General features: G+C 42.7%; 1 long non-coding RNA gene across 1 annotated transcript in view; it reads right to left on the reverse strand.

Moving 5' to 3' along the window:
- Positions 1-1,058: 1,058 nt before the first annotated feature.
- LOC132397982 (uncharacterized) overlaps positions 1,059-25,244 on the reverse strand; it is a 157,709-nt gene continuing 133,523 nt past the window's right edge. The window contains exons 3-4 of the long non-coding RNA XR_009513501.1: positions 24,238-24,604; positions 1,059-2,800 (exon numbers count right to left, since the gene is read on the reverse strand). This is a non-coding gene — a long non-coding RNA (uncharacterized LOC132397982). The remainder of the gene's footprint in view (positions 2,801-24,237; positions 24,605-25,244) is intronic.

A 25,244-nucleotide genomic window follows, 5' to 3' on the forward strand; every position in this document is an offset into this window, starting at 1 on the left:
CCCTCTAGCAATGAAGGCCAACATTCTGTTTGCCTTCTTAATAACCTGTTGTACCTGCAAGCCAACAGGTACATGAACAAGCACTCCCAGGTATCTCTGCACAACAGCATGCTGCAGTCTTTCACCATTTAAATAATAATCTGCTCTTCTATTATTCCTTCCAAAGTGGATGATTTCACATTTTCCAACGTTGTATTCCATTTGCCAGACCTTGGCCCACTCACTTACCTATCTATATCCCTCTGCAGACTCTCCACATCCTCTGTACAATTTGCTTTTCCACTCAGTTTAGTGACATCAGCATGCCCTTTTCTCACTGTTGCCATCAGGAAGGAGGTAGAGAAGCCAGAAGGCACACACTCAGTGTTTCAGGAACAGCTTCTTCTCCTCTGCCATCCGATTCCTAAATGGACATTCAACCATTGGACACTACTTCATTTTAATATACACTATTTCTGTTTTTTGCATGGTTTTTAATCTATTCAATATACCTATACTCTAATTGATTGATTTTTTTTCTTTTTCTATATTATGTAGTTCATCAAACTGTTGCTGCTAAGTTAACAGATTTCACGTCACATAATAAACCTGATTCTGATTCTGATTAATTTTCCAAATTCCTTTCAATTTTATTTCTACTGTTTTCAATGCATTTTGGTGTCTTGAATACTAAAAATCTCACAAAACTTCCCTTTTTCATATTTTCATACCCTCTATAGATATTGTTATCTAGCGGGCTTGATATCTGGCAGTTCACCAACGCCTCATGACTATCTTCTATTGTTCTAACTCCAATTTTCCTTCAAGTTTATTGGTTCTGAATACACTGGGTATGGGAATAACTACCGTTCCAACAAGGATAGTGACTGGAAGCATGCAGTCGTTCTAGTGAGAGTTGATGGGCGAATTTTGGGCATGTAGGAAGAGACAATAAGCAAGCACCACTTTAAGACAATGGGCCTAAGCTCCTGGGACTATCACTGCCAATTCCACACCACCACCCAACATGCAACACCCCCAGATCAACATGCTGTTGGAAAATGAGGCTTAAAACTTGGTGGTTCTGGCCATTTTATTAGGTGTTACAAGAACAAAAATGAACAAAAAGCAAGGGAAAAGAAGTTGTGGTCATCTTCAAAGCAGAGATGAACAACGTTCTAGTGATAATGATTAAGCCGCTAGATATCCACTTTCAAGCAGCGTGATACCTACTGCAGAAAAACTAAGGAAGCTTCTAGACGCTGCTTGCCATCTCCAAACAAGAAACAGCCCAAACTGAACCATTTCAAATTATTGTCAGAGACTTCAACCAGGCTTGTTTGAAGAAAACCCTTCAAGCAGGCTTCAATCATACTGGTGTCCAAGAATACCATGGTAACCTTTCTCAATGACTATCATCTAGCTGGACTTCCATCCACAATGATGAATTGTTTCAAGAGACTGGAGATGAAACATATCGACTCCTGCCTGAGAGATGACTTGGATCTGCTCCAATTTGCTGAAGCAACAGGTCCTCAGCCCATGATATTTCATTGGCTCTTCGCTCATTCCTGGAGCATCTGGACAGCAAAGGTACATACATCAGGATGTTCTTTATCAACTACAGCTCAGCATTTGATATCATCATAACCTTAAAACTAATCAACAAGTTCCACGATCTTGGCTTCAATTCCTCCTTGTACAATTGGATCCTGCATTTTTTCATTTGTAGACCCCAAGATTTGTCTCCTTACAGGCAGAGCTGCAAGTCAAAGAAACCCAACAGAACCTGCTAGAAAAGGCCACCCAACCCCCATTATGCAGAAACAAACACAAGCAAATAACATTCCATACTAAAGTTCACTAAAGTGAGTTCACAGCCATGAATCCGGTCATCACTTCAGCCAGTCCAGGAGCCTGTTAGTTGCAGGCCACAGACCCAGTTCAGAGCAGAGGTGAGTAAATCTTGCTGAGCACCGAGTTGTACACTAGCCCATCCATCTCCTCCAGCTCTGACACACTGACCTTTACAATCTGGCCTGGAGCTTACATCGGCCAAACAGCAAGTCGTTCCTCAGACGTAGGCTTTGCCAATTCGGTACACTCTCAGGTCTGGGCCCCACAGGTTCGATTTGGCCTGTGCGCAACCTTTCCAGTCTGGCCCAGTGCTTAAATCGGTCAAACATCAACTTGTTCCTTGCTCTCAAGCACAGGCCTCGACTCTGCCTTGCCTCAGTTCTGCTGCTTCGAATTGCCTTCAGGTCCTCTCCAGCAGGGACAAACGGTGGCTCATTCCCCACTCTCAGGCCTGGGCCCTGATGCCTCAGTTTGGCCTGTGCATGATGCCACAACTGTCCTGCACCTTCAAGGCTTCAGATCACACCACAAAAGTGCCGGGTCATACAGGGAGTACAAAAGTTCAAATCCGAAAGGAAAGTTGCAGGCTTTTGATTGCAGTGATAATTATTTTGAGAAAGCGTGTGATTAATATACTAGTTAGTATTTTTATTTGCTGTCAGCAATCCATCACCATCTTAAACTGGGAATTATAAGCAAGCTTAGGAGAATTTAACTGCAAGGAAAATAACATTTCTATGCCCTAATCCAAGAATGTCAAACCAGAGGGGTTTGAAATCAGCCCCTACCACAAGCAGAAGCTGGAAAATAGCAGAAGCACATCCTTTCGGGTTCAACTGTTTGTCAGTGATGAGGCCCGGCTCACAAAACCTGCCGGCAGCCTGGAGCTCTCATCCACTTTCACTCTGCTGATTTACTTCCAAGGCAGCCACCTAACCGACCTCAGATTTGCAAAGCTGAGCACCTGTAAAATGCAAAACAGAAACACCGCATCAGATGACAACTTCAGCAAATTCTCACCAATTTACTTGCAAATCCAGCTGCTGTGCAAGATAGCCGTAAGGCTATATTTGGAGAACTGCAAGAAGTTCTAGTCACCCTGCCGGAGGAAGGATGTGTTTGAACTTGAGAGGGTCCAAAAAACATCAGTAGAGGTGAACTGGGCCAAACAGCCTCTTTCTGTGCCATCATTCTTTTGGGCTCCATATCTAAGAAACGATGGGCTAGCATTGAGAGGGTCCAGAGGAGATTTACAAGAATGATCCCAGGAATGAAAGGGTTAATGTATGAGGAGTATTTGATGACTCTGGGCCTGTACTTAATAGAGTTTTGAAGAATGAGGTGAGGGAATCTCATTGAAACCTACTGAACACTGAAAGTCCAGATAGGGCGGATACAGATGTGAAGAAGTTATTTCCAATGGTGGAAGGATCTAGAACCAGAGGGCACAGCCTCAGAATAGAAGAATGTCTCTGTAGAACAGAGATAAGGAGGAATTTGTTTAGCCAGAGGGCGGTGAATCTTTGGAATTCATTGCCATGGACGGCCGTGGAGACCAAGACATTGAGTACATTTAAAGCGGAGGCAGATAGTCAGAGAGGCAAAGGTTACAGGAAGAAGACAGAAAAATGAAGTTGAGAGGGAAAATGGCAGATGGAGTTTAATGCTGATAAGTGTGAGGTGCTATATTTTGGTAGGAATAATCAAAATAGGACATACATGGTAAATGGTAGGGCATTGAGGAATGCAGTAGATCAGAGTGATCTAGGAATAATGGTGCATAGTTCCCTGAAGGTGGAATCTCATGTGGATAGAGTGTTGAAGAAAGCTTTTGGTATGCTGGCCTTTAGAAATCAGAGTATTGAGTATAGGAGTTGGAATGTAATGTTAAAATTGTACAAGGCATTGGTGAGGCCAAATTTGGAGTATTGTGTACAGTTCTGCGAATTATAGGAAAGATATCAACAAAATAGAGAGAGTACAGAGAAGATTTACTAGAATGTTACCTGGGTTTCAGCACCAAAGTTACAGAGAAAGGTTGAACAAGTTAGGTCTTTATTCTTTGGGGCGTAGAAGGTTGAGGGGGGACTTGATAGAGGTATTTAAAATTATGAGGGGGATAGATAGAGTTGACATGGATAGGCTTTTTCCATTGAGAGTAGGGGAGATTCAAACAAGAGGACATGAGTTGAGAGTTAGGGGGCAAATGTTTAGGGTTAACACGAGGGGGAACTTCTTTACTCAGAGTGGTAGCTGTGTGGAACGAGCTTCCAGTAGAAGTGGTAGAGGCAGGTTCGATATTGTCATTTAAAGTAAAATTAGATACGTATATGGACAAGAAAGGAATGGAGGGTTATGGGCTGAGTACGGGTCAGTGGGACTGGGTGAGAGTAGCGTTCGGCATGGACTAGAAGGGCCAAGATGGCCTGTTTCTGTGCTGTAATTGTTATATGGTTACATATATATAGTTTTAAATCAGCCAAGATCAAATGCTGGAGCAGATTTAATGGGTCAAATAGCATAACCACACTAACCAGTTCCCCTTCCCTCTTATTACGGTGCCTGAGATGTTGACATTGCCTCTGGCTCTCTGGGGAAGGGCCACAGCAGCCAGCTGAAAAGTTGTACTTTCAGACAGAGAATGATTGAACGGTACTTCAAAAGGACATGCTGCTGACTTTTTTCTGCTTAACACACTGTGACAGGACAGGGAGAAAAAAGCCCTGTTGCATTGTTTTAGAGTTTTTATTCCAAATTCTGCTGTATTTCATTTTTTCCTGTAAATAGCTACTAGAAAATGAATCTGAATGTAGAATATGGTAACATATATGGTCAGGGGAAATTTATTATTGAAAGACATATGCGTCACCATATACAACCCCGAGATTCATTTTCTTGCAGGCACACTCAATAAATCACAATAGAATCAACAAAAGACTGCACCAACAGGGCATAAAGTCAGTGTGCAAACTACAATAAACTGTGAAAATAAATCAAAAAAGAAAGAAAAAAGATATAATAAATAAATAAACAAACAAATAAGCAATAAATATTGAGAACACAAGATGAAGAGTCCATGAAAGTGAGTCCATAGTTTGTGGGAACATTTCAGTGATGGAGCAAGTGAAGTTGAGTGAAGTTATCTCTTTTGATTCAAGAGCTCGATGGTTGAAGGCTAATTTCTCAACCTGGCAGTGTGAGTCTTGGGGCTCCTGTACCTTCTTCCTGATGGTCTCAGTGAGAAAAGATCATGACCTGGGTGGTGAGGATGATGGAAGCTCATCATCCTGATGAAGGAAGCTGCCGTCTTGTGACAATGCTCCATATAGAAGTGTTCAATGGTGAGGACTTTAACTGTGATGGTGTTAGGGCATTTTGTGGGGGAGGGGGGGGGTTAGGACCTATAACAAATAACTTCAGCCACTAATCTTCAAATCTGAATATGGATGGTGGATTACATTTAAAATGCAGCTCTGAACAATGGGTTCCGAAGAGCCGTGAATCACAGTTAATGGAAAGACCAGACAATGCTGATCCAGATTAATTTGGATATTTGTGGTGTGTGTGTGAAGCAGAAGGCGTGAAGGTTGTGTGCAGTTCAAAGGAAGCATTGTGGATGCATTGTGAATCTGGTGTTGTCCTTTGATCTTTGGCATATAAAATGCTGTGTAGCATTGGGTAAGTCAAGCCTCTTCCTCCAAAAGAGGTCGCAATACGATGCCTGCTGTGTCTCATTTTGTCAAATAGAGACTGCTTCATATCTACCAGCTACTTCTCACTGGTAACTTTGTTCACACAACAATGGACCAGGCAGTATCCATTAATTTTTATAGAATTTTCAATACAAGGCATTGTATTATGGCAACTCCTTTGCTTGCATCTTCAAAACCAGCTCTATTTCCACCTTTAATATTTTTCCTTTTCAGGGTTCTGGAGTTACGCGCAGGCTTCGGTTCTTTGCGGGAATGGGACCCGTTCTCGGGGTTCCACCACTGGCCGTTATTTAGCATGCCGAAGATCTCGGGGATTGGGAGACGGGCGGATTGAGGGTCGGTGTCACAGCAGGGAACTCTTGTATCGTCAGGGAGGCCAGAAAATCTTTTACCGTGGGCCCAAAGACCTGAGGTCTTTGCAATCTTTGGACACAGAGCTCGAAAAAAGCGACAAAACTGACTTTTAACATCATAAACCAGCTGGCTGTTGTTATGTCAGCCACTCACTGTGAAAATGGGGGACACCTCCCTCTCCCTTGCCAGGGAGAGAGAGAACCTGTGGTTTGTTGAATGTCGGATGAAATGGGAAGCCTTTGGGGTAACTTTGGCCTGTGTCTTTGCTATTGCTTAGCATGTGTTTGGGCTCAGTGATGGTACCGATGCGCTTTTTTTTGCTGGTGGGGGGGAAGAGGGAGGATTATTGCTTGCTGCTGCTTACGTGGGGGGGGAACGGGGATGGGGTTTGGGGTTCTCAAGTTTAACTGTCGTTCAGTCTTTGGGGCACTTCTCTGTTTTCATCGATGTTTGTGAAGAAAAAGCATTTCAGGATGTATATTGTATACATTTCTCCGACATTAAATTCGGCCTTTGAACCTTTGAACCTTGATGTTTCTACACTAGGCTGTGATAGAGCCAGTCAACATACTCTCCACCACACAATTATAGATCAGAATTACAAGTGTGTTTAAGGAAATGGGGCTTTAAACTCCCTATACCGACGATCTTACTGGCGAACGTGCAGTCTCTGGTGAATAAAATCGATGATCTCAGAGCCAGGTTGCTGAATCAGAGGAACATTAGGACCGTGTGTGTCTTTTGTTCCACCGATCCTGATTAACCCCCTCCATACCGGATGCAACGATCCAGATCGACGGGTTTACTATATACCATCAGAATAGATCTACGGTCTCTCAAAAGCAGAGGTGGAGGAGTATACCTCATGATCAACTCTTCTTAGTGCACAAATATATCAGTGCTGTCCCAATTCTGCTCACCAGACCTGGAATATCTAGCAGTAAAGTGTCGTCCTTTTCACCTACCACAGAAGTTCTCTGGGGTCATTATCGGATCAACATGCACGAAACAGCACACCCTAACGCCTTCACCATCATTTTGAGAGATTTTAATAAGACCAGTCTAAAAAAATCATTAAGCAATTACCATCAACAGCTAACTTGAAATACCAGAGGAAACAACACACTGGACCATTGTTACACCACCATCAAGAGTGCCTACTGTGTTATTCCACGCCATCACTTCAGGAAGTCTGATCACCTGGCTGTAGTTCTACTCCCTGAGTATAGGCAGAGACTGAAGACTGCAGCACCAGTAGTGAGGACCAAGAAGCTTTGGACAGGGAAAGCATAGGAACACCTACAGGACTGCTTTGAATTGGTGGACTGGAGTGTATTCAGGGATTCATCATTGAACCTGGATGAGTATGCTGTAGTTGTTACCGACATCATTAAAACCTGTGTGGATGAATGTCTGCCTACAAAGACTTACTGTACATTCCCAAACCAAAAGCCGTAGATGAACCAGGAGATACGTTGTCTGCTGAAGGCTAGATCTGTGGCATTCTGGGAACCCAGGCCTGTACAAGAAAACCAGGTATAATTTGCGGAAGGCTATTTCAAAGGCGAAGGGACAATTTTGAATGAGGTTGGAGGTGATATCAGATGCATGGCAACTCTGGCAGGGACTGCAGGACATTACTTCCTACAAAGTAAAACTCAATAGCATGAATAGCAGTGTTGCTTCACTACCAGATTAACTCAACACCTCTATGCCCGCTTTGAAAGGGAGAACACAACTGTAACTGTGAAGATCCCTGCTGCTCCTGATGACCCTGTGATCTCTGTCTCAGAGGCCAATGTTAGACTGTCTTCAAAGAGAGTGAACCCTTTAAGGCAGAAGGTCCTGATTGGAGTACCTGGTAAGGCTCTGAAAAGCTGTGCCAACCAACTAGCAGGAGTATTCAAGGACAGTTTCAACCTCTCACTGCTATGGCCATAAGTTCCCACTTGCTTCAAAAAGGCAACAATTATACCAGTGCCTAAGAAGAATAATGTGGGCAGCCTTAATGACTATCACCCGGTAGCACTCACATTGACAGATGAACATGCTTTGAGAGGTTGGTCATGACTAGACTGCACTCCTGCCTCAGCAAGGACCTTGACCCACTGCAATTTGCCTTTCATCACAATAGGTCAACGGCAAACACAATCTCAATGGCTCTTCAAATGGCTTTAGATCACCTGAATAGCACAGACACCTACATCAGGATGCTGTTCATCGACTGTAGCTCAGCATTTAATAGCATCCTTCCCACAATCCTGATTGAGAAGTTGCAGAACCTGGACCTCTGTACCTCCCTCTGCAATTGGATCCTCAACTTCCTAACTGGAAGACCACAGTCTGTGCGGATTGGTGATAAAATATCCTCTTCACTGACGATCAATACTGTTGCACCTCAGGGGTGTGTGCTTAGCCCACTGCTCTACTCTCTGTATACACATGATTGTGTGGCCAGGTATAGCTCAAATACCATCTGCAAATTTGCTGACGATTCAATCATTGTTGGTAGAATCTTAGGCAGTGATGAGAGGGCGTACAGGAGTGAGATATGCCAAGTAATGGAATGGTGCTGCAGCAACAACCTGACACTCAATGTCAATAAGATGAAAGAGCTGATTGTGGACTTCAGGAAGGGTAAGATGAAGGAACACATACCAATCCTCATAGAGGGATCAGAAGTGGAGAGAGTGAGCAGCTTTAAGTTCCTGGGTGTCAAGATCTCTGAGGATCTAACCTGGTCCCAACACATTGATGTAGTCATAAAGAAGGCAAGACAGCGGCTATACTTTATTAGGAGTTTGAAGATATTTGGCATGTCAACAAATACACTCAGAAACTTCTATAGTTCTACAGTGGAGAGCATTCTGACAAGCTGTGTCACTGTCTGGTATGGGGGGGGGGGGGGGGCGGCTACTGCACAGGACCGAAAGAAGCTGCAGAAGGTTGTAAATCTAGTCAGCTCCATCTTGAGCACTAACCTACAAAGTACCCAGGACATCTTCAGAGAGCAGTGTCTCAGAAAGGCAGTGTCCATTATTAAAGACCTCCAGTGCCCAGGCCCTGCCCTTTTCTCACTGTTACCATCAGGTGGGAGACACAGAAGCCTGAAGGCACACATTCAGTGATTCAGGAATAGCTTCTTCCCCTCTGCCATCCGATTCCTGAATGGACTTTGAAGCTTTGGACACTATCTCACTTTTTTAATATACAGTATTTCTGTTTTTGCACATTCTTTAATAATCTATTCAATATACGTAATTGATTTACTTGTTTATTTATTACTATGTTGTTTTTTTTCTCTCTGTCTCTGCTAGATTATGCATTGCATTGAACTGCTGCTGCTAAGTTAACAAATTTCACATCACATGCCGGTGACAATAAACCTGATTCTGATTCTCGAAGCTTGTCAAAGTTTTAGATGTCATGCCAAATCTTTACAAACACCTAAGGAAGAAGGGCTGTTAAGCTTTCTTCATGATTGCACTTATACACTGGGCCCAGGACAATTCCTCCAAAATGATAACACAGAGGAATTAAATTTGATGACCCTCTCCACCTCTGAATCCTCGATGAGCAGAGGGACCTCTGGTTTCCTCCTCCTGAAGTCAATAATCAGCTCCTTGGTCTTGCTGACATTGGGTAAGAGGTTTCTGTTATGGCACCACTCAGCCAGATATTCAATCTCCCTCCTATAGGCTGATTCATCACCACTTTTGGTTCAGCCTATGTCAGCGATGTCAACAGCAAACTTAAACATGGCATTGGAGATATGCTTGGCCGCATGGTCATGTTTGTGAAGCAAGTCCAGATTTTCCAGGGTTCAGTGCAGAGCTATGGACCTAGTGTGGTGGTAAACAAATGGGAGGTCATTCACATCATTTCTCAGACAGCACCAGCAACCTCTCAAAACATGTCATCACTGTGGATGTAATTCTTACTGGTTGATGGTCACTGAAGCAGGTTACCACATTCTTCTACGGCACTGGTATAATTGAAACCTACATGAGGCAGGTGGGTACCTCAGGCTGCTGAAGTGAGAAGTTCAAGATATTGGTGAGCACTGAAGCCAGTTGATCAGCACGGGTCTTTACCCTGTCTGGGCTGGATACTTCCTGAAGGATGCCTTCACATCAGCCTCAGAGACTGAAGTCACAGAGCCATTGGGGTTGAGGGGCTTGTGATGGTTCCTCCATGTTTTGATGGTTAAAGCCAGTACAGAAGGCTCTTGATATTAGAAGGCATATTTTGCTAATAAATTTAACCTTGATGTATCTCATTCCTATGAGTCAGAAGCGCCAGAATCTGCTGCAGTAAAAATCTGCCTTAGCTGAACAGTTAAAAGAAACTTCAAATGACATTCCTTCATTTCATGGGGCGGCAGAGTAATGTAGCAGTTAGCACAGTACTATTACAGTGTCAGGAGTCACAAATTGGTGTTCGATTCCCACAGCTGTCTGTAAGGAGTTTTTACATTCTCCCAGTTACCAGGTGCTCTGGTTTCCTCCTACATTCTAAAGATGAACGTTAGAGTCAGAGTTAGCTCTTGTGGGAATGCTATGTTGACACTGGAAGCATGGTAACACTAGCAAGCAGAACCAATGACATATGTATTTTAAACACTCGAACCCAGATTATAACACTTGTACATGCCTGCCTCTTGTCTAGGCTTTTCCTGCAACCAATAAATGAATCAGGCAGCATCTATAGGGAGAAGCACTGTCGACGTTTTGGGCTGAGACCCTTTGTCAGGACTAACTGAAAGGAGAGATGCTAAGAGATTTGAAAGTAGTGGGGGGGGGAGGGGGAAATGCGAAATGATAGGAGAAGACCGGAGGGGTTGGGGTGAAGCTAAGAGCTGGAAAGGTGATTGGCGAAAGTGATACAGAGCTGGAGAAGGGAAAGGATCATGGGACGGGAGGTCTCGGGAGAAAGAAAGGGGGGGTGAGCACCAGAGGGAGATGGAGAACAGGCAGGGTGATGGCAGAGAGAGAGAAAAAAACAAACAACTAAATATGTCAGGGATGGGGTAAGAAGGGGAAGAGGGGCATTAACGGAAGTTAGAAAAGTCAACGTTCATTCCATCAGGTTGGAGGCTACCCAGCTGGTATATAAGGTATTGTTCTTCCAACCTGAGTTCTAGCATTCTAGCAGTAAGTCAGATTTACTATACCAGAACTTGTGGGATAATGGGCATGAGGGGAGACACCTCTACAGAATACATAAAACTGTTGGATTGATGGGAGGAAGAGGTGAGACAAGAAGGGAAGGAATTATATTTATTCATTTTAGAATTTGGCCTAATATATTCAATTTTTCCTTGTATTTTGTTGGAAAACATCACTCTGGGGTGTGTAGGTTTTGTCATCCTTATGAAACAGTTTAACACATTATTTTACAATGTGAAGCATAAAAGGTTGAAAGAAAGCAAATGCAAGCAGCATGACTAACTTTGGGGGGTTGACAGTTTTCATTTAAAAACTTTACTAAGTTATGAAAGTGACTTTAATTTAATTCACAATATTGTATCTCATTATCTAAAATCTATAGGGCTTTTGGAGTAATTTAGTTTTCATTTGATAAAGAACTAGTAGGATTTTATTTCCCAGCTCTCTATACCACGCTCCAGTCTAGTTAGTGGCAGTAATGCACCTTTAAGTTGGACTGCCAACCACAATTAAAGGTCAGAAGAAGAAGGAAAAGGGTTCAGTTATTCTTCAGACCAAACATTATATTGAGTAAGAACTGTGATCTAAGTGATTGTTGGTGCCAGACGAGGTGGTTTGAGTATCTCAGAAACTGCTGATCTCCTGGGATTTTCACACCCAATAGTCTCTGGAGTTTACAGAGAATAGTGCGAGAAACAAAAATCAAATCCAGTGAGCAGCAGTTCTGTGGGTGAAAGAGTCTCAGTAATGAGAGAGATCATAGAAGAATAGCCAGGCTGGTTCAAGCAGACAGGAGGGAGACAGAAACTCACATGATCATACCTTATAACAGTGGTATGCAGAAAAGCATCTCTGAATGCACAACACATAGAACCTTGAAGTGGATGGACTACAGCAGAAGACCACGAACATACATTGAAGTGCCACTTTACTGGCTACAGGGGATATGTGATAAAGTGGCTATCTGACAGAACTTCTCAATGAAGCAAATGGAGAAATATCATAAGATGGAGGAACAGAATTAGGCCATTTGGCACATCGAGTCTGCTCCGCCATTTCATCATGGCCGAACCATTTTACCTTTCAGCCCCAATCTCCCACCTTACCCTTCATGCTCTGACCAATTAAGAATCTATCAAACTTTGCCTTAAATATACCCAGTGAGTTGGCCTCCACAACCATCTGGGCAACAAATTCCATAGATTCACCACCCTCTGGCTAAAGAAATTCTTCACCTCCATTCTAAAAGGATGCCGCTCTATTCTGAGGCTGTGTCCTCTGGTCTTAGACTCTCCCTCCATAGGAAACATCCTCTCCTCATCCACTCGAACGAGGCTTTTCAACATTCTATAGGTTTCAATCAGGTCACCCCTCATTCTTCTGAATTCCAGTGAGTACAGCCCAGAGATATCAAACACTCTTACAAATAACCGGGCCCCAAAATTTAAGAACTGTGCCTTCACTGACCAATGAAAGACGTGATTCCACCTTCCTGTTCCGACACCACTATCACCCAGTCCACCTGCCTTGTGTTTCACATCCTATCCTTACATTCCCTTTCCCCACTAATCCTTGTGCAGCTGCTGGTCAGGGTGCGGTGTGGAGATGCATAGTTCACAGCTCCCCCACCCCCATCAACTCACGTCGCTACAGAAATCTGCCACTAACATGAAGGCATGAGAAGCCGAAGGCATTTGTAAACTGCAAGGCTTCAGCCCTTGTAACTGAGATTAATTTTAACAGAATCAATTCCGAGCACAGTGTAAACACTGTCGCTCTGTTTATTATCACACCCACGTATTGGACATGCCCAGCACGGCACACAGTCTTAAAGAGGAAATGTACTGTCTCTGTTCTTAAAAGAGAAATGTACCGACATAGAATTAAGCAAAAATATTTTTCAGGTTGCTTTCTCCTTTCTTTATGGCACGGATTTCCTGCTCAGTTCATGCTGTAGATTGAGCACATGTGTGATTAGACAGAATGAAGGATAGTGGTAACTCAGAGCAGCGATAGAAACAGTCATCTCTGCCTCAAATCAGGAAAGATTACAAGAGAAGTCTGAGATGTCAAAGTTCAAAGTAAATTTATTATCAAAGTACATAAATTATATGTCACCATATACAACCTTGAGATTCATCTTCTTGTGTGTATTCACAGTACAACAAATAAATACAACAGTCACTGAAAAAGCACACACAAAGTCCAACAAATAACAACGTGCAAAAGAAGTGGTTATGGATACGGCCACTTCGTTAACTTTGAGTTTCTGCTTAGAGTTACAACTACACTCATGCATCATTCTGTTTAATCACACGTGCACTCGCAGCACGAACTGAAGAGGAAATGCATACCATAAATAAAAGCGGAAGTAACAGGTGCAGATTAAAAGAAAAATAAAATAAGTAAATAAATAATACTGAGGACGTGGGTTGTAGAGTCCCCTGAAAGTGGAATCAGTTCAGAGTTGAGGTGAGTGAAGTTATTCATGTTGGTTCAGGAGGCTAAGGCTCTTGATGGTACCTTCCTGATGGTATCAGCATGAAGTGAGCATGGCCTGGATGATGGGGGTCTTTTGATGATGGATGCTACTTTTTTGTGGCAGTGCTCCTTGTTGATGTGCTCAGTGCTGGGGAGAGGGCCTTGCCTCTGACGGCTGTGCCCACAGTTATGCTTTGTAACTCTAGAAACTAATTGAAAGAAAAACATAGGAGCCAGGATCGTTTGTACTTAATTTTACTTTAGTTTCGCTTTAGTGAGGCCCTCACATATGACGTGGTGGCTTGATTATGTACACCAGTCACTTTTACAAATAACCAGTATTGAATTATGCAAGCAAACACAAATGCTTAATCAAACAATATATTTACAACATTATTGATATATTAAATACACAACAGCTGCCACTTTTTGTTGGCATTTTCTTTATACCAATCCATGAAGCCGCTAGTCAGGGTACTTTCCACTTTGAATCTATAGAAGTTTGTCAAAGTTTCAGATGAATGACAAAGCTGTGCAAACTCTAAGACAGTAGTAATATTGCCATGGCTTCTTCATGTTGGCACTTACTTACTCATCCCAGGATAGATCCTCTGATATGATAATGCCAAGGATTTTAAAAATACTGACCCTTTCCATCTCTGATCCCCTAATGAGGTCTGGCTTATGTAGTCAATAATTAGCTTTTTGGCTTTGCTGATATTGAGTGAGAGGTTGTTTTTGTGGCACCACTCAACTAGATTCCCAGTCTCCCTCCTATATGCCAATTTATCACCACCTTTGATTCAGCCAATGACAGAGGTGTCAGCAGCAAACTTAAATGTGGCATTGGAGCCCCACAGTCATAAGGCTAAGCACGCAGCCTTGTGGTGCACCTATGCTGATAGTAACAATGGAGGACGTGTTGTTGTAACTCCATTCTGGCTAGGATCTGCAGGTGAGAAAATTGAGGATCCAATTGCACAAGGAGATATTAAGGACTAAGTCTTGGAGCTTAGTGATCAGATTTGAGGGGATGAAAGTGTTGAGTGCTGAGCTGTAGTCAGTGAAGCGTGTCCTGAAGTATGCATCTCCATTGTCCAGATGTTCCAGAGCTTGAGTTTGATCAGGTGAACATCAGACAGGACTAAAGACTAGTTCACATAGTTCAAGCAGGTAGCTCTCTGATATCGCAACAGAATTTTCATTCTCTCCAGCTTTTCTTCTTTGCGACATACAGTATAACTGCTCTGTTTCTGTACTGTACGTTTCTATAGATATATATCAACAGTAGAGCAAGTCACAAATTTTATTTTCAATTTGAATCTCAATATTGAGTACTAAATTACTCACAATACCACCAGGCTTCACTACCACATTTCCCTTGCTATTTAAAAATCCAATATGTAAACGACATTCATTTTTTTAAACTGCAAGCACTGAGAATGCAAAATTCAAACACTCAGCAAATTAGGTTGCTCGGCTTCCTGAAGTCAATGATCAGCTCTTTAGTTTGACTGACATTGAAGGAAATGTTGTCTTGACACCATGTCGCTAGGCTCCCTTTCTCCTTCCTGTACTCTGTCTGGCCGTTGTTTGAAATCCAGCCACGATGGAGGGGTCATCTGCAAACTTACAAATGGAGTTAGAGCAGAATTTGACCACGTGATTATGAGAGTATAGTGAGAATCGTAAGGGCTGAGCAAAACAGCCCTTAATCACCCTCTTCTACCCCCTCCTGTTAGGGAGAGGATACAAAACTTTCAGAACACATACCGGCAGCCTCAAGAGGAGCTTCTATCCAAATGTGTCGGACTCTTGAACAGACGTCGCATGCGCTGAAACATGAGCTCCTGATCTTCAGTCTAACTTGCGGCCCTTGCACTTCATTTGTCTACTTGCACTGTAATTTCCCTGTAAATGTAACACTGTATTCTGCATTTCATTTTTCTTGGTATCTCAATGTACCTATGTGTAGCATGATCTGCTGATTGGCACACAAGCAAACAGTTTTCAAGCACACATGACAATAATAAACCAATTCTAGTTCCAATTCTGACTCCATCTGAGGAGAGAGAAACTGAGTTAATGCTTTAGGTCAAAGACCTGACGTAGAATTATTAACTATGTTTCCTTTTCCGTAGTTGCTGTGTGACTTACTGAAGTATTTCTATGATTTACTTCATTTCAAATACAAACTGCAGTCTTTGTCGTCTCCTCTGAGGATTGTCCATATAGCCTTAAATGTGCACCCTGACTGCTTTGTGCATGAAGGTCAAGGTCAAGGTCTCTATCTTAGCTTCCTAATCTCAGAGTTTCTCCAGACTGATACTGCTGATCTCTTCCATATTTCATGGTCTGATGCTCACTGCAGATTAGAGAGGTCACCCAATCTCCATGCTCAAGGAGAGGGGTCATCTACTTTTCCTTCAGCCCATAAGAGTAGATGGAACATGTGCAAACAGTTGTCTGCATTTCAGGCTTCCCCAGAATGGAAGGCTCCACCCATATCCTTACAGAGATCTCCCTGGCAACCTCCTATCAGGAGTACCCAGCTGTAACAGTCGCCTGCAGGAACTGCCTGACCTCTTGGAAGTATTCCCCTACCCCCGCCTCTTCAATGTAATATCAATTCCTCAATGGCTTGTTGCAACTAGACGGTTGTTTGCATTGCAATAAGTCCCTTTAAAAGCTCTCTGCAAAGATAGCATTAGCCATGCTAAAATGCTGACAGCACTAAAGTTACAGCACTCGATTAGGAATAAGTCACTGAAACCATCTATAGTGCAGAGTTACAAAGCAAACCTCAGCAATATTGCTCTGTGAACTTTGCAGTTGAAGGTCTCATTCTTTCTGCAAACTTTTATAATGTTGGGTGTCGTTCAATGTTGTTTTAATGTTTAGAACATAGAATAGCACAGCACTGAATAGGCCCTTCGTCGCCCAATGTTGTGCCAACCTTTCAACCCACTCCATGGCCAAGCAAACGCTCCCCGTCCACCAGCCCTCCATTTTGCTTTCATCTGTGTGCCTCAAAAAGGCAATTCCTACTTACAGGTCAGACTTGAGGACTCATATAAGATGATCACTCTTAAGTCTAATAGAGAATTCGGTAACTTCTTTTTACAAAACGACTGAATCACTAAGTGATTGTAGCACAGAAGGAAGCCAACCAGGCCTTGAACCCATACAAACTCTATGCAAGAATGGTGCATTTGGTCCCCTTCGTGGTAGTCTTGAAAATTCAGCTAGAACTTGCAGAACTATGGCGAGATGGCAGCAAAACTGAGCTAGCTCTCGTTTGAGTTCTACAATTAAATCTGCCTCCACTACCTAACCCTGGTAGTGCGTTCCAGATTTTCATAATGTTGAGCGATGGGAGGAGTACATCAATGTGATACTGTCAGCAGAACGAGCTGTTTATATCCAATAAATATTACGTAATACTTCGCGCCGCTTTGTCTTTCAGAATTGGCGAGACTTGTTCTGCTTTCAGTTCCCATCCTAATCTTTTCGCTGCTTCCACATTAGCAGGTGTTTGGCCAGTATTACACTGGGGAAACTATCTCTTGAATCCTTTTCGATGTGAGGATCCTCCTGGATCCATCAAATAACGCCTGGTGCAGGAGGCTGTGAATTCCCATTCAATGCGAATTTTGGGGCAGAGTTTTAAGAGGAAAGTAAATTACTCAAGTAACGCATACAATGTGCTAGAGGAACTCAGCAGGTCAAGCAGCGTCTGTGGAGGGAAATGAACTGTTTAATTCAGCCAGGACTATTCATCAGAGTCTTTAATCTAATCTTTTAAAACCGGCTCCCTAATTTTCACACAACAAGATCCCACATGAAACAACGGGAAACAATCAGATAATCTACACAGGGGAAAACACCAGAAGAATCTCTGCTCTACTTCAAATAATACTGTGAAATCTTTATATCTATCTGAGAATTGTGTAATTCAAATGCCTCCACTTCTAACAATGCTTCTTTATTACGGCGCTGAAGTGTCAGCCAAGATTTTGTGTTCATATCGCTGGAGTGGGACTGAACTCACAGTCTCCACTATCAAAGGAACAACTGCTACCAGCTGAGCCACACCCACAGGGAGGTCACTCTCCTTGGTCCCCTCCATGCCAACTGCACAGCATCACATGTTCGGAACGTTTACAATTGCTGACAAGTGCTAATGTTTGCAAGTTAGCAGTCTAGAAGAGGTAACAAATTTAGTGTCTGACTTATGAGATATGCTTGAGATGAAGGTGGATACTTGAGCCAATATTACTTCCATGATGTAAAGCCTTTTTTTGGCATGTAGCATGTCATTGCAATTCAATATTACTGTTCATTAACTTCAAATCTGCTTCTAAGATTAGCACTTTAAAACTTACCGTGGGGAGGAATTTTGCTTCAGTCTGTTAAAAAGATAAAAGTATTAACAAGTTTATGAAAAGGAGTTCTGGGAAAATGTTGGTGAAGAATTATTTTCCAAAGACAACACTTTATGCACAGATATATTTTCATTGTTTTCTAAAAAATGCAATATTTTCACTTGTCTGCACTCTATTTATAAACCTGTCCATTTGTGTTAGTCTGGATATGATAGTCTAGCTAAAGCTGTTGATAGACAACAGATCCATGTTGTATTAATCCATAAAGGAAGAGTGATATACTGTTCAATTTGCAGGATAATGACAGGTTTCAGCTCTTCAGAGCTTTGATTGTTCCGGGTTGCTGGAAGTGACACTAAATTATTGCAGAAATCAAAGAGATTTCAAATCAGCATTTTGGGTTCGCAAGCAGAATGCAGAGATCGTCATTAAAATGGAAAACTGGATGAGGAAGGTTATTGAATGCAACACAGTGAGAGAGGTGAATTATCACCTCTGTAGATGATTCTATTATTGCAGGTTACAGGACAATATTCAAAACATGGTGTAAATTGAAGGAGATACCATACACCACAAACAAAGAAGATTAATATGATCAGCTTTATTTGTCGCATAGAGTCACAGAAAGTATCAGATTCAGAATCAGAATCAGGTTTATTATCACTGGCATGTGGAATGAAATTTGTTAACTTAGCAGCAGCAGTTCAATGCAATACAGAATATAGCAGAGAGAGAAAATAATAATAATAATGAATAAAATAAAACATAATAATAAATAAACAAGTAAATCAATTACATATATCGAATAGATTATTAAAAAATGTGTAAAACCAGAAACACTGTATATTAAAAAAGTGAGGTAGTGTCAAAAGCTTCAAAGTCCATTCAGGAATCGGATGGCAGAAGGGAAGAAGCTGTTCCCGAATCGCTGAGTGTGTGCCTTCAGCCTTCTGTATCTCCTACCTGATGGTAACAGTGAGAAAAGGGCATGGCCTGGATGCTGGAGGTTTTTAATAATGGACGCTGCCTTTCTGAGACACCGCTCCCTAAAGATGTCCTGGGTACTTTGTAGGCTAGTGCTCAAGATGGAGCTGACTAGATTTGCAACCATCTGCAGCTTCTTTCGGTCCTGTGCAGTAGCCCCCCCCCCCCCATACCAGACAGTGACGCAGCCTGTCAGAATGCTCTCCACAGTACAACTATAGAAGTTTTTGAGTGTATTTGTTGACATGCCAAATATCTTCAAACTCCTAATAAAGTATAGCCGCTGTCTTGCCTTCTTTATGACTGCATCAATGTGTTAGGACCAGGTTAGATCCTCAGAGATCTTGACACCCAGGAACTTGAAACTGCTCACTCTCTCCATTTCTGATCCCTCTATGATGATTGGTATGTGTTCCTTCATCTTACCCTTCCTGAAGTCCACAGTCAGCTCTTCCGTCTTACTGATGTTGAGTGCCAGGTTGTTGCTGTGGCACCATTCCACTAGTTGGCATATCTCACTCCTGTACAGCCTCTCATCACCACCTGAGATTCTACCAACAATGGTTGTATCGTCAGCAAATTTGCAGATGGCAATTGAGCTATGCCTAGCCACACAGTCATGTGTATACAGAAAGTAGAGCAGTGGGCTAAGCACACACCCCTGAGGTGCACCAGTGTTGTTAGTCAGCGAAGAGGATATGTTATCACCAATCCACATAGACTGTGGTCTTCCGGGTAGGAAATTGAGGATCCAATTACAGAGGCCAAGGTTCTACAACTTCTCAATCTGGACTGTGGGAATGATGGTATTAAATGCTGAGCTATAGCCAATGAACAGCATCCAGACGTAGGTGTTTGTGTTGTCTAGGTGGTCTAAAGCTGTGTGAAGAGCCATTGAGATTGCATCTGCCGTTGACCTATTGTGCCGATAGACAAATTACAATGGGTTCAGGTCCTTGCTGAGGCAAGAGTTCAGTCTAGTCATGACCAACCCCTGAAAGCATTTCATCACTGTCAATGTGAATGCTACTAGTCGATAGTCATTAAAGCAGCCCACATTATTCTTCTTTGGCACTGGTATAATGTTGCCCTTTTGAAGCAAGTGGGAACTTCTGCCCATAGCAGAGAGAGGTTGAAAATGTCCTTGAATACTCCTGTGAGTTGTTTGGCACAAGTTTTCAGAGCCTTACAGGTACTCCATCGGGACCTTCTGCCTTGCGAGGGTTCTCTCTCTTTAAAAACAGCCTAACACCAGCCTCTGAGACAGAGATCACAGGGTCATCAGGTTCAGCAGGGATCTTCACAGCTGTAGTTGTGTTCTCCCTTTCAAAGCGGGCATAGAAGGCATTGAGTTCATCTGGTAGTGAAGCATTGCTGCCATTCATACTATTGGGTTTCGCTTTGTAGGAAGTAATGTCTTGCAGTCCCTGCCAGAGTTGTCGTGCATCTGATATCGCTGCCAACCTCGTTCGAAATTTTCCCTTCGCCCCTGAAATAGCCCTCCACAAATCATACCTGGTTTTCTGGTACAGGCCTGGGTTGCCAGCCCTGAATGCTGCAGATCTAGCCTTCAGCAGACAACATACCTCCTGGTTCATCCACAACTTTTGGTTTGGGAATGTACAGTAAGAAACAGGCCATTCAGCCCATCTAGTCTATGCTGAACCATTTAATCTGACAACTTCATAACATATCGACCTGCACCCAGGCCACAGTCGTCCACACCCCTACCATCTAAATACATATCCAAACTTCTCAAGCGTTGAAATCAAGTTCACATGCACACTCCACAAGCAGCTCATTCCACAATCTTATAACGCACTGACTGAAGAAATTTCCCCTCATGTTCCTCTTAAACTTTTCACCTTTCACCCTTAACCCATGACTTCTGGTTGTAGTCCCACCCAACCTCAGTGGAAAAAGCCTGCTTGCATTTACCTATCTATAACCCTCATAATATTGTATTCCTCTATCAAGTCTCTCAGCCTTCTATATCCCAAGGAATAAAGTCCTCTAACCTATTTAATCTTGCTTTATAACTCAGGTCCTCCAGTCCCAGGAATATCTTGTAAATTTTCTCTGTATTCTTTCAAACTTGATTACATCTTTCCTGTAGGTAGGTGACCAAAATGGCACACAATACTCTAAATTAGGCCTCACCAATGTCTTATACAACTTCAACATAACATCCTATATCCTGTATTCATTGCTTTGATTTATGAAGGCTAATTTTCAAAAGCTTTCTTTATACAGTAACCTTATTTACCTGTGGCATTATTTTCAATGAATGATGGACATGTATTCCTCGATCCCTTTGTTCTACCATACTCCTCAGTGCCCTACCGTTCTCTGTGTAAGACCTACCCTGGCTGGTTCTAATGAAGTGCAACACTTCGCCCTTGTCTGCATTAAATTCCACCTGCCATTTTTCAGCCCATACTTCCAGCTGGCCCAGATACTGCCTCAAGCTCTGGGAGTCTTTCTCTCTGTCCTCTAGGTCCCCGATCTTGGTGTCATCCGCAAAATTGCTGATCCAGTTAGCCACATTATCACCCAGATCATTGATATAGATGGAAAACAGCGACAGACTCAGGACCGATCCCTGTGGCACTCCACGAATCACCGGCCTCCAATCAGAGAGGCAACCACCTACTACAACTCTTTGGCTAATGCCTAATCCAATTTACTACCTCACCTTGAATGCTGAGTGTCTGAATCTTCAGGACCAACCTTCCATCCAGGACTTTGCCTAATGCCCTGCTGAAGTCCATGTGGACAACACCTTTGCCTTCATCAACTTTCCTGGTAGCTTCCTTGAAAAATTCTATAAGGTGGGTTAGACACAACACACAAAGCCCTAACAAAGACTATCTCTAATCAGTCCATGTCTATACAAATACCCATATATTGGATCCCTTAGAATAACTTTACCACTACTGATGTCAGCCTCACCAGCCAGAGGAGCAATATAAGCTACCTTTCAATCTTCCAGTACCTCACTGGTCACTAGGGATGATTTAAGTATCTCTGCTTATGGTCCCTACAACTCCTGCACTTGTCCCCCACAGGGTCCAGGGGAACACCTTGTCAGGCCCTGAGGATTTCTCCATCCTAATTTGCCTCAAGGCAACAGGTACCTATTAAAGTGCCACTGAGTGTATAGCTGAAACAATAAATTTGCTGAATTACACCAGCGATCTCCATTGATGTCAACTCACCATGTGGTGGCATGGTAGCATAGCAGTTAGTGTAATGCTGTAAAACATGAAGTTATAAGATTGAGGTTCAATTCCTACTGCTGTCAGTAAGTTACGTTCTCCCTGTGACTGTGTGGGTTTCCTCCATTGCTCCAGTTTCCTGCCACATTCTAAAGACATATCAGTTAGAGTGCTGGTCAGTAAGTTGCACGCATGCTGGAAGCTGCTTCCATCAGAAAGAAGGTTCAGAAGCCTCAGGACTCACACCATCAGGTTCAGGAACAGTTATTACCCCTCAACCCTCAAGCCCTTGAACCAAAGGAGATAACTTGACTCAACTTCATCTGACCATCATTGACATGTTCCCACAACCTATGGACTCACTTTCAAGGACTCTCCATCTCACTTTCTCGATATTTATTGCTTATTTATTTATTTATTATTATTACACCTTTCTTTTTGTATTTACAGTTTGTTGTCTTTTGCACACTCTTTGAACACCCAAGTCGGTGTGGCCTTTCATTGATTCAATTATGATTATTATTCTATTATGGATTTATTGAGTATGTCTTTTGGTAATAAGTTTACTTTGAACTTTGAAGTGTATGATTCAATATTGAGTCCAGAAGGCTGCAGTGTTCCCAGACAGAAGATAAGGGGCTGTTCCTGAAGTTTACATTGGTCTGTGGATTCATCATTCAAGAAGACGAGTGAACTTCACCTTTTCTCCTCCGATGGAGGATGAGAGGTGACCTGATAGAGGTGCATAAGATGATGAGGGGCATTGGTCTTGTGGATAACCAGAGGCTTTTTTCCCCAGGGCTGAAATGGCTAACACAGGGGGGGCATAGTTTTAACGTGCTTGGAAATAGGTACTAAGGGGATGTCAAGGGTAAATTTTCCACACAGGGAGGCGTGGGTGCATGGTATGCACTGCTGGCGGTGGTAGTGGAAGCTGATACAATAGGGTCTGTTAAGAAACTCTTAGATAGGTACATGGAGCTTAGAAAAATAGGGAGCTATGCGCTAGGGAAATTCTAGGCAGTTTCTAGAGTAAGTTACATGGTTGGAACAACATTGTGGGCCGAAGGGCCTGTAATGTGCTGTAGATTTCTATATTCTATGTTCTAAGAATGTATTGTTTCCGAGTTTATACAATACTAGAACTCATGGACTCAGGCAAGGTTTAATTTAGACTAGGCATTCTGGTGCTTCTCCTGTTACTTCCAAATGATCTTTAAAATGGGAATGTTTTCTCCTATGGCACAAGGAAGTGGAAATTCCATGACAATCCATGGGCAGAATCCAAGAAAAGTGATGGTTTTTACGGGCAGTGGCCACTTGATTGGATACCTCCTGCACCTAATAAGGAGGCCACTGAGTGTACATCCTTGGTCTCCTGCTGCTGTAGCCCATCCACCTTAAGACTCAACACATTGTGTGTTCCAAGATCTTTTTACTGCACACCACTGCTGTAACTTGAGTTACTGTCCCCTCCCTGTCAGCTTGAACCAGTCCGGCCATTTTCCTGTAACCTCTCTCATTAACAAGGCACTTTCACCCACAGAACTGCCGCTCACTTCACTGGATGTTTATTTGTTTTTCACTTCATTCTCTGTAAACTCTGGAGACTATGTGCATGAAAGTTTCAGGACTTCAGCAGTTTCTGAGATACTCAAACCACCCTATCTGGCACCAACAATCATTCCACAGTAAATGTCACTTGGACCACATTTCTTCCCCATTCTGATGTCTTCTCTGAACAACAACTGAACTTCTTGAGCATGTCTGCACTCTTTTCTGTATTGAGTTGCTGCCACACGATTAGATGATTAAATATTTGCATTGACAAGCATGTGTATCTAATAAAGTGGCCGCTGTGTGTAATTGGTAGAGTTTCCTTGGATCAAAAATCATATTGAAGCACTCAATTGTTCCGTATTTTCTGTGTGTTCTGTTTTCACAGGGACATTGTTTAATAAATTCTGGCCAGAAAATGGAAAATCCATTTAATAAATGAGTATTAATTAGCCCTTCACATTGAAATTTCTTGGAGCAAGTTAGCCCATTTTAAGCCCTTTCCCAGGGTGAGGACTTATTAGTACTATTTGCTGCTTACCTCCAGGAAGACCATGAACTTGCCGTAGAGTTTGGAGGCTTGAGTCCCTCAGTGACCTGCAGAGCGATGTTGGCTGGAGTCAACTTTAGAGCTTTAGGCTTTGTTTCTTGGTAGGGTCACCCATTCCAAACAGGTCAAAGGTTAGAGGCCAGACTAAGAGTTGTCCACTGGTCCTCCAGGGTTGGGGGTCCAGCTCAGGGCCTACAACCCTGACGGGTAAAACAAAATTGTTACCTGAGTGTGATGGTATTCCTGAGTCTCCACCCAGGACTTGCATAGATGACTAAAATGAAAGCTGAGAGGAAGCTGCTGACACGATGAATGGAGCCCTGAACACTGCCAGAGATGTCAGACCTTCTGTGCTGCCCTAAACGAGAGTGGCATAACATGCAGTTAGTAAATAACCATGTAAATTTCATCAGTGGTATCTTTGCAAACACTTTTAGTCAGATACTCAAAGCTCCCACTGTAAGCAACTCTCTAATTGAGTTGTTCTCTTTGCAAACATTCTGAGAACAACTCTTCTTTAAAATCACCCCCTTCTTTGAGGGGGGGGGGGTACTGATTTAAGATGCCTCCTTAAAAGTAGGCTGTTTTGCATTTGGAAGAAATTGATACCAATTCTATGCAATCAGCAAATTGTGGTAAGTCTCATCACAAATAAGCAAATGATTTTTAACAGGATACAAATTTACCTGGTTTGAGGACCACTTAGCATTAAAAGGGTTCGAGTTATTTATTTTTACCATTGCTCCCACCGCGGTATAGGCACGGATTGGTGGATGGACAGAAGAAGAAGGGTATGTGGTCGACAATTCGTAAACATGAGAAATTCTGCAGACACTGAAACTCCAAAGCAACACATACAAAATGCTGGAGGAACTCAGCAAGTCAGGCAGTGCTTATGGAAATAAATAAATAGTCAATGTTTCAGGCCGAGCCCCATTCAGCTAGGTCAATGCTGCCTGACCTAGTGAGTTCCTCCAGCATTTTGTGTGTGTTGTACA

Source organism: Hypanus sabinus, chromosome 8, assembly GCF_030144855.1.
Source record: "Hypanus sabinus isolate sHypSab1 chromosome 8, sHypSab1.hap1, whole genome shotgun sequence".
In the NCBI taxonomy this organism is placed as follows: domain Eukaryota; kingdom Metazoa; phylum Chordata; class Chondrichthyes; order Myliobatiformes; family Dasyatidae; genus Hypanus; species Hypanus sabinus.